This window comes from Sceloporus undulatus, chromosome 1 (genome assembly GCF_019175285.1).
Source record: "Sceloporus undulatus isolate JIND9_A2432 ecotype Alabama chromosome 1, SceUnd_v1.1, whole genome shotgun sequence".
NCBI classification, from domain to species: domain Eukaryota; kingdom Metazoa; phylum Chordata; class Lepidosauria; order Squamata; family Phrynosomatidae; genus Sceloporus; species Sceloporus undulatus.
Window position 1 is genome coordinate 179,690,086 of NC_056522.1, and position 9,991 is coordinate 179,700,076.

The window sequence follows — 9,991 nt, forward strand, 5'->3', positions numbered from 1 at the left end:
CTATTCATGACGGCGACTCTGTTGATGCCCTGACTGGTATCTGGAATACCGGTCTCTCTAGGGCTATACACAATATCGCTCCCAAGCGTCCTCTCAGGCCCGCCTCCAAGCGTAAGCCCTGGTATACGGAAGATCTCCGGGCAAGGAAGCGGGAACTGCGACGGCTAGAGTGTCGTTGGCGGAAACACCTTCACTTAGACGACAAGGCTCTCCTAGACCAACTGTTAGAGGACTATGGAGAGGCGATACGAGCAGCTAAGAACTCGTTCTATGGTGCTCGTGTCGCGTCCGCGGAGTCGCGTCCAGCAGAGTTGTTCAGGGTGGTCAGGGAGCTGACTCAGCTCCCTCCCGCCCTGAACCAGATCCTTGAACCTTCTAAGGCCTGCTGCGACCAATTTAATAACTTCTTCGTGGATAAAACCTCTCGGATAAGCGAAGGTCTTAACGCCGACATTCAAGCAGAACCTAGTGTGGAGGCATCCAGAGCCTCCGTAGATCTCATTAAACTGGATCGGTTTGAGTTAGTAAGTACCGATGATGTGGACAAGATCCTCGGAAAGGTTCGGAAGACGACCTGCTCTCTTGATCCCTGCCCCTCATGGCTAGTGGCCCAGGGGGGACCGGCAGTAACTTTATTGTTACGCCGGATCATTAATACATCCTTGAGGGAAGGGCAATTTCCATCTGATCTAAAATTGGCCATTGTAAAACCTTTATTAAAAAAGCCCTCCCTCGACCCCCTGGTACATAATAATTATCGGCCAGTCTCGCTGCTGCCATTTTTGGGGAAGGTGATCGAGAGGGCGGTTGCAATCCAGCCTCAGGCGGTCTTGGATGAAACAGATTATCTGGACCCATTTCAAACTGGTTTCCGGGCGGGTTACGGGGTTGAGACGGCCATGGTCGCCTTGGTCGATGATCTCCGTCTGGGCATTGACAGGGGAAGCGTGTCCCTGTTGGTGCTCTTGGACATCTCAGCGGCTTTCGATACCATAGACCATGGTATCCTTCTGGAGCGCCTGGCAGAGGTGGGAATCGGGGGCACTGCGCTCCAGTGGTTCCGGTCCTACCTCTCTGGGAGATCCCAGATGGTGCAGCTGGGAGACGTGTGCTCCGATGAGAGGGCCCTTAAAACTGGGGTCCCTCAAGGAGCCATTCTGTCTCCCATGCTATTTAACATTTACATGAAACCGCTGGGTGAGATCATCCGGAGACATGGAGCGCGGGGTTATCAGTACGCTGATGACACCCAAATAATTTTCTCTATGTCTCCGACTGATGCAGTGACTGAGGATGGCGTCTCTCCTCTCGTGGCATGCCTGGAGTCAGTAATGGGCTGGATGAGGGAAAACCGACTCAAGCTGAATCCAGAGAAAACGGAGGTACTTGTGATAGGTTTCCCTGGTCCAGGAATGGCGGTAGTTCCACCTGTCCTGAACGGGGTCACGCTCCCTGTGAAGGACTCCGTGCGCAGTCTGGGGGTGCTTCTTGACTCGTCGCTTCACCTGACTGCTCAGGTGAATGCGACGGTCAAGAACACCTGTTATCAGCTTCGGCTCATTCGCCAGCTGCGCCCATACCTGGCCCAGAGGGACCTTGAAACGGTAGTACATGCTCTGGTAACCTCGAGATTGGATTTCTGCAACGCACTCTACATGGGGCAACCCTTATACCAAACCCGGAAGCTACAAATGGTACAGAATATGGCAGCCAGGCTGGTCACTGGAACTTCCAGGGCCAGCCATATTACACCGATGCTTAAAGACTTGCATTGGCTGCCTATTCGCTTCCGGGCACAATATAAGGTGTTGGTAATGACCTATAAAGCCCTAAATGGCTTGGGCCCAGGATACCTGAAGGACCGCCTCTCCCCGTACATTCCGTCCCGCACCCTCAGAACATCTGGGCAGCAATTACTTAGGGTGCCAGGGGCTAGGTTGACCTCTACCACGAGGAAGACTTTTTCCATCGCCTCCCCGGCCCTTTGGAACACGCTGCCCACAGAGCTCCGCTCGGCCACCTCCCTGGCCCAATTTAGAAAGGACCTAACAACCTTTCTATTTCAGATGGCATTCCCCGACTAAAGTCCAGTGGGCCTCCCTTCCTCTTCTGTGGCAAAGAGGACTGGCTAACGGGGGTTTTATTCTGTTTTATTTTGCTGCTGTGTAATTGTTTTAACCTGAATGTATATGTTGTGTTTTATTGATATTTGCTGTGAACCGCCCTGATCTATGGAAGGGCGGTATAAAAATAAAAATTTTATTATTTTATTTATTATTATTTTATGTTGGCCTCGTTTTCTGCACTGGGTTTTCCATTTTCTCCCAGTTTGAGATGTCTCCTTCTCTCCTTAGCAGTTTCCCAACCTCAGAGTTCCCCAGAGGATCTCAAAGCGCTGACAAAAGACCTTACCACACGGGGGCTTTTTGAGCATCAGTTCGCATTGGCCAATGCGCATTCGCGTTATATAGCATTGGAGTTCCACACCTGTGAGCTCTGAATACGCATTGACTAATGCGATATAACGTGAATAGCCTTTGGCCAATGCGTATTCACAGCTGGGTTCCGAACTGAAGGCAGCCGGCTCTTCCGAGTCCACAAAATTAGGGGATCGGCTAGATCCGCACGGATGGCCAGTGCGGAACCCCTGCTGCTTTGGCTGGTGTGTACATCCAATCCGCTGGTTCTCTTGAAGACCACCGGTTACAAATCTCCCATGATGCTGCGCTGGAATTTCCCCCTTCTCCTTCCGGTGGCCCTTTCCCCTTTTAGCACAACCGCTGGGGCTGGGAGCGTTATTTCCACTGAACGAGATAAAGCAGAAACCTTTTGTGTCCGGGGAGGGGGTAATGTGTGTGTGTGTGTGTGTGTGTGTGTACATACACACACACACATAAAGATGTGTGTGCAAGCATATACATGCAGCATTACACTTTCAGCTGCTTCACAGTTTGTGTGTGTGCATATATATATATATATATATATATATGCGTGTGTGTATATGTATGTGTATGTGTATAGATAGATAGATAGATAGATAGATATAGATACACACACACACACACACAAAGATGTGTGTGTAAGCATATACATGCAGCATTACACTTTCAGCTGCTCCACAGTTTGTGTGTGTGCATACACACACACACACACACACACAAAGATGTGTGTGTAAGCATTTACATGCAGCATTACACTTTCAGCTGCTCCACAGTGTACACACACACACACACACACACACATATATATAAACACTCAAGCAGACAGATGTGTTTGTACACATATAAATAAGGCATCACACTTTTGGCTGTGGCACAGTGTGTTTTTGTATATATGTGTGCGTGTTTGTGTGTGTGTGTGTATGTATGTATATATATATATATACACGCTTTATTTATAAAGCACTGTAAATTTACATGGCACTGTACATACAATCTTTTTAATTGGACTTTTCCCTGCCCTCAGGCTTACAATCTAAAACACACACACACACACACACACACACACACATATATATAAACTGTCATCCCAATCCCAAGGTACATCGCCATGGGTGGGTGATGCAGTATTCCTGAATGGTCATGTACCGACCGCATAATTTCACTGAGTGGATCCTTGGCAATTGCCATCCATGGAAATTTCCTTATAAAAGGGAATTCCTGCATGGCAAAGTAACATCAAGAAGCACACCCTAGGGAAAGGTAGGTACATTGCCATGGGTGGGTGATCAGTATTCATGAATGTCAATGTACCAACCGCACGATTTCACTGAGTGGATCCTTGGCAATTGCCATCCAGGGAAATTTCCTTGTAAAAGGGAATTATATATGTGTGTGTGTGTGTGTGTGTGTGTGTGTGTGTGTGTGTGTATATATGTATATACACACAGACACACAAACACAAAGATGTGTGTGCAAGCATATACATGCAGCATTACACTTTCAGCTGCTCCAGTTTGTGTGTGTGTGTGTGTGTATTTATAAGCATAGTGAAAAAAATATTTTCGACATTAAAAGTGTTTTGCACAAAACAGCCTGATCTTCGGCCACTCCATCTCTCAATGGATGTTTGTGCCAACAAGGATGTGCAAGAATCAGAGCCAGGGCTAACCTTGTTATGGAAATATACCCATACAGGTGTGGGGGCGGCAGCGGAGGGGGGGGGCTTGCCATCTTTCACTGTGCCTATATTTGAATGAACCAATAAGAAGGATAATAGTCATGGTTGTTTTCAAATGACTTAGGAGCTTTGAGCCACCACTGCTCCAGTTGCTACAATAAACCACATTCTTTTCAGTATTAGTGCTGTATTAGAAAAATAGCTAAACTACACCAAACTGTAATTTAGTGATGCTGTCTTGCTCCATGGTACTAAAACAAACTTTATGAATGGGCAAGGGTGAGAAGCACAAATCAGTTAAAGACATTCATATGGTTGGCCTTAATATATATGTTGACAATAACGTTCCCAAATGTGGCATCCTCCACCAGTTGGATTGGGGCCATGGTTGCCATCATCCCATATTTAGAAGCCATAATGCTTAGTGCACTTCACAGAGTTGTTGCTGCGTGTTTTCAAGTCATTTCGTGGGGTTTTCTTGGTAAAACTTGTTTGGAGGAGGTTTACCATTGCCTTTCCCTGAGGTTGAGAGCATGTGACTTGCTCAAGGTCACCCAGTGGGTTTCATGGCCAAGCAGGGAATTGAACCCTGGTCTCCAGAGACATAGTCCAACACTCAAACCACTATGTCAAGCTGGCTGATTAAGGGAAAGCTTAATCACCACCATATAGGTAGCAAGCTGGCATGTCTTCATTCTTCCCCTCCACCCATATTGACACAGCAGTTGGAAGAGCAGCTCAGTCAAAACAAAGCCTGAAGTCCTAGTGATATCTCTAGTCCACACACCAAATGTGCTTTCTGTTTGCCAAGCATTCAGGTATCATGGTAAACTTTGGTGTTAACTACTTGCTTCTACTTGGAAAACCATAGCAGTTTCATTGATTGTGAGTACAGTTGGCCCTCCGTTTTCATGGAGGATCTGTTCTGGACTCCACTGCAAAATGGAGACTAGCCGATATTCAAGCCCCATAGGCTTGAATGGGGTGCGTGCCTGCATGCACATGCGAGGAGTGCGCCGTGGGGGTGTTCCCCCTTTTAAAATAATGGAAGTTTCCCTTAAGTGAATACTCAAGACCACGGACATTAAGTCTGTGAGAGCGGAGGGGCGACTGTATACTGTTTTTAAGATACTACACTGATGGCTATATGACTATTCTGGCACTTGTATAAGGAGTGGTCTAAGCTCAGGGCTCTATGTACTTTTCCAAATGTGTGACTGTCTAATATCTGAAGCATATTAATATATTTTATCTCTATGTTTTGTATACACATGCATCTATATGTATTGTATTATTTATCACATTTGTACATTACTTTCATCAACTTTCAAAGGAAAACAAAACTGCCGTAATCATGTAACAATCCAACCATAATCACAGTCCATAAGAAAACCAATAAAGAGTACAAAATTGAGTAAGAATAAACTATTACTTTCTTACATCTTGCCCTTTCCTCCAAGAAGCACAAATCACCCCAATATGATTCTCATAGGAATCATGTAAGGTAAGTAAGGCTAGTAAGATTCATGACTGAATAGAAAATTGGGTCTTCCAAGTGCTTGTCCTAAACTGTAATAAGTACAACTGGCCCTACTTATATTTACTTGGAAAAACATTTGCCTATTTAGGATGAGCTCCCCTCAAAAGAAGAAATAATGTACATGAAAAGGACAGATGTCTAGGTAGGGTTATGCAGACTGTATGAAAGTGGAATGAGTTCAAGTCCTTGTTCTAAGTTTGTATTTTGCAATTTCAGTGTTTGGTTATAGGAAATTGATCAACCACAATAGAAAGAAATGGTTGAATCATTAATCCCGAACAAAAGAAAGGCTGACGTTTGCTTTATGAATCAGAACCATAAGAAGGGAAAAAAATGTTTTAAACAAAAATTAGGAAACAGAAAGATTGAAAGATTGATCTTCTGTAGCCCCCCCCCCCCCCCCCCGATATTTCAAAAAAGTTCCAAAAAAATTAGCACTAATGTCTCAACCTACTTTTCTTCCTCACTCCATCAAAACAACCTTTAAAGAGAAGCAGAAGCCTCTTTGCTCATAGTCTCACAAAAACAGTTATTCTTGAGTGGTAGGAAAGACTGATAGATCCCTTTGCTTAAAACAATGCTTTAGTTGCTAAGAGTTTTCAATGAAATTTTTGGCAGATGTTAACCATAGATTTGCTCTGGAAGACCTAGAGAGTCCTAGAGAAGTGCTTTTTTCTGGTTAAACAAAGAAGAAGGGGTTTTTATTTGCAGGTTTTCCCACTTTCACAGTGGTCCTGTGCACCTAACTCCAGCAAATGTGGAGGGCCCACTGTAGTACAATAATCAATGCAGAGAGAGAGAAGACAACAATAAAAAAGACATAACAAATGACATTTCCCACCAGAGCTGAAGGGTGTGTGTGTGTGTGTGTGTACGTACACACACACACACACACACACACACACAGAGAGAGAGAGAGAGAGAGATAGAATGAGAACACATATTCATCTAAGTAGCCATCCATTGTTTTAATAGATAGCCCTCTCGAGAATAAAAAAGGCTGTACGCACACTTACTTGGAAATAAGCTACACAAGACAGGAAGATGAAGCCAAAATATACATTGTGCTCATAAGAAGCATAGTTAAGGAGGACTAAATAGTAAAGGATAGGAGAAATAATTTGCCATCTCCTTGATTGTACCTGCAGGCTATGATAACTGTTGTAGCCTAACCATAGATTCCAGATCAGAGCAGAAGGCAGGCTTTTCTGTTTTCAGTGGCCCTAGGAAACATCCATGAACTTTGTTTCATTAAGCCAAGGGTGGGCTTATCTTCTAGGGACTTTATTGCACTGCCTTTTTCTGTCCTTCCTTCCTGAGCTAGGTGTGGAATGAAAACTTTTAAACACGGATTTTACTGCACACCTCTGTGCCCTGGCAAGAGGCATCCCGTACAAGATGCCATGATCAGGTATGGAATGCCTCCTGCCTGAGCGTGGAGGTGTGCAATAAAATCTGTATATACTCATGTACAGTATAAGGCTAGAAATTGTAGTCAAAAAAATTGACCCCAAAAAATTTGAGTTAACTTATTCACTGGTCAATGTAATTACTGTACTTTAACTCTTTTGATAAGAGGAATCATCGCCCTCCCCCCCAGTAAAAGGCAAGAGTATAATCTGTTTTAGAAGAACTAATCCCACCACCCCTATTTTCTTATCCATCCAGCCTTTAGTATGAGCACTAAATTTAAAATGCTGGGATTTTAAAATTTCTTTGGCATTGTTTTCCTTTGTTTCATCCTTTAGAGTCTTTGTTACATGCTGCTAATTTCTGCCCTCGACTTATACAGGGGTCATATCAAAATCCATCATTTTGGCCCCAAAATTATACATGAGGTTTACTCATAATCAAGTATAAACGGTACTTTTATCTGTCCTGAATTTCCTATGTTCATTTTCAGTATATGATCTTAAGTTTTAGGATTATGAGAGATGGCCAATTTAATACCATTCTATCATGCCTCCCCTAACCTGCTTTTTTCCCTAAATTGAGCAGCCTCAAACATAGGTCAGTTGCTTAACTCCTTTGGTTGTTTTGTTTTCCTCTTTATTGACCTTTTCCAGTTCTACAATATCCTTTTTTAAGTGCAGTGAGCAGAACTGTACACAGCATTCCAAGAATTTGTATAAGGGCAGTATAGTATTGGCAGTTCCAGTTCCTTTTTAAAATTAAGGTTTTTAAAAATAGCAGCCACATAGGGGGTTGAGATTTGCATAGACATATCAGCCATGATAGGGCCATGCCTGGTTCACACTACATTGCACACGAATGCTCATTCTGAGAGATGGTGATTTAAGGGCTAGTTGAAGCACACTGTGATTGACACTTGAACAAGGCTCTCCCTAGGCCACAGTTAGGTCTTTTGGCTATATGCCATGTCAGCATTCAGATGGGATCAAAAGCATTCATTAGGCAGTTACTTTCCTTGAACACAATGGGATGTAGTTCTGATTCAACAAGTCACTAACTTTGCTTTTTCTTAGTTTAAGCGAACTGGGTTATTTTCCTGGTTTCTGCATTTTAAACTTCATGAAAGTTCTGATTACAGAGACTCAAGATGTTTCCACACAAGCCACATACTTGCAAAAGTCATGCTACTCAAAATCAAATGGGAAGATACTGCTTTTAAGGCAGTCACCATAGTGCCTCTTCTCATTCATGTGTCCGGGGCTGCTGTCCCCATTGCATTCTGTTCTTGACTCTTGCTTAGCCCTGTCTCCCTCTGTTATGCTCTACTCAGCAAGCCTATATGGGTTGTTTTTTTAAATCTCCACTTTTTAAGGAGGATAGACAGGGGAAGAAAGGACACTGAAACCATGTGACTTGCAACAGCACAACTACACAACTTTTCCCACCTGGGAACTTGCATGCTTGCCAGGTCACGTTTCACACTTGGGGACTTATTCGCTTTCCAGGTCATTGATGGATTCCCCTGTCAATAGAAAGGGACTGGTCTGGGGCAGCGAAACTATGGTACAGAAGTGTTGTTGTGCGATAAGTATGGCCAATGCTGCTTCTTTCCTGGTGCAATCATGATTTAAAAGCTGTGTGTAGTAATGTCCTAAACAAACCTTTTGGAAATTTGTACAAAAGTATTAACTGGATAATTTCTTTTTTAAAAAAATCTGATTTACAAGGATACTGTAATGGATTAATCATAGCTCATGCTGAATTACTGAGACTCTCTGTTCTTTTAAAGGCTGTATTAACATTTTAAAAACCTCATCCTGCAACTAGGGTGTGAGTGATGTTAGTGAGCTGTAAATTGATGCTAAAGGGCAAGGCTGGATGTGTCAGGAGATCTCGTCACAACACAGAAAACTCACAGAGTGTGGTATTTGACCTCAAAATAGCTTCCTGAGAAGCTTAGTCAGCACAGTTGAGAAGATAAATCTGCAAACATGGGGAACACAATTCTGCTAAAATGGCATCACAAAAAGAACTTGGAAAAAAGTTACTTTGGGGAATGACAGCTCAGTGACCATGGTGGCTAGGACATTCTGGGAGTAGTGATCCCCAAAAGTAACCTTTTCAGGCTTTTACTATAATGGTAAGAGGAAACAACATGAACAAAAATTCTCTAATGGGTTTCATTGTCCAGAGGAAATATTTCACTCGATGAACTGTAGGGCTGGAGTTCTTAAGAGGCCAGTGTCCTTCATAACCTCAGTTTAGCTGTTTACAGTAATTTACTTCCCTGATACATTTGTAGTGGTCTTACAACAAAACATATACCATGAAAAGTCATGTTCAAGGACTGGTGTCACTCCCTTATTCTCTTTAATTGGACCCCTTTGCCATTATTTATGAGTAGTAAAAAAATTGTTCTATAGAAATCTACTCATATCCAGCCTTTCCTGCAAAATCATCATGACTGACAGGGCCACTGATGTTTCAGTCATTGTACAGCTAAAAGGGAAGCCAGGGAGGGTGATAATGCTTACTCACTGAGCTATTGCTTTCTTGATAACTGCTATGTGGTTATTATCACCCATGTTTACTGCTATAAATACACCATCATGTTGCAAACCAAGGAAGCAGGAACTCATCTTTAAAGAGAGAAAAAGTGTGAAGTGTCAGAACTAGCCAAGGCAAGGGTCAATGGGGCTAAAACCTTAAAGATGCAGAATAGTGCTGGTATATGATCAACTGCATCACTGAAAAAGAGAACCAAAAAAAGATGCTAATCTCTATAAAAATTGTATGTCATAATTTATATATGTAGGTGCAGATTTGGAAAGAGTAGTTATAAACAGAAATGTGACACATCTTACTATGGTAGGGAAGACTATGACTGGTGTGCCTACTCAGTCTGCTGCCCAGCTGCTA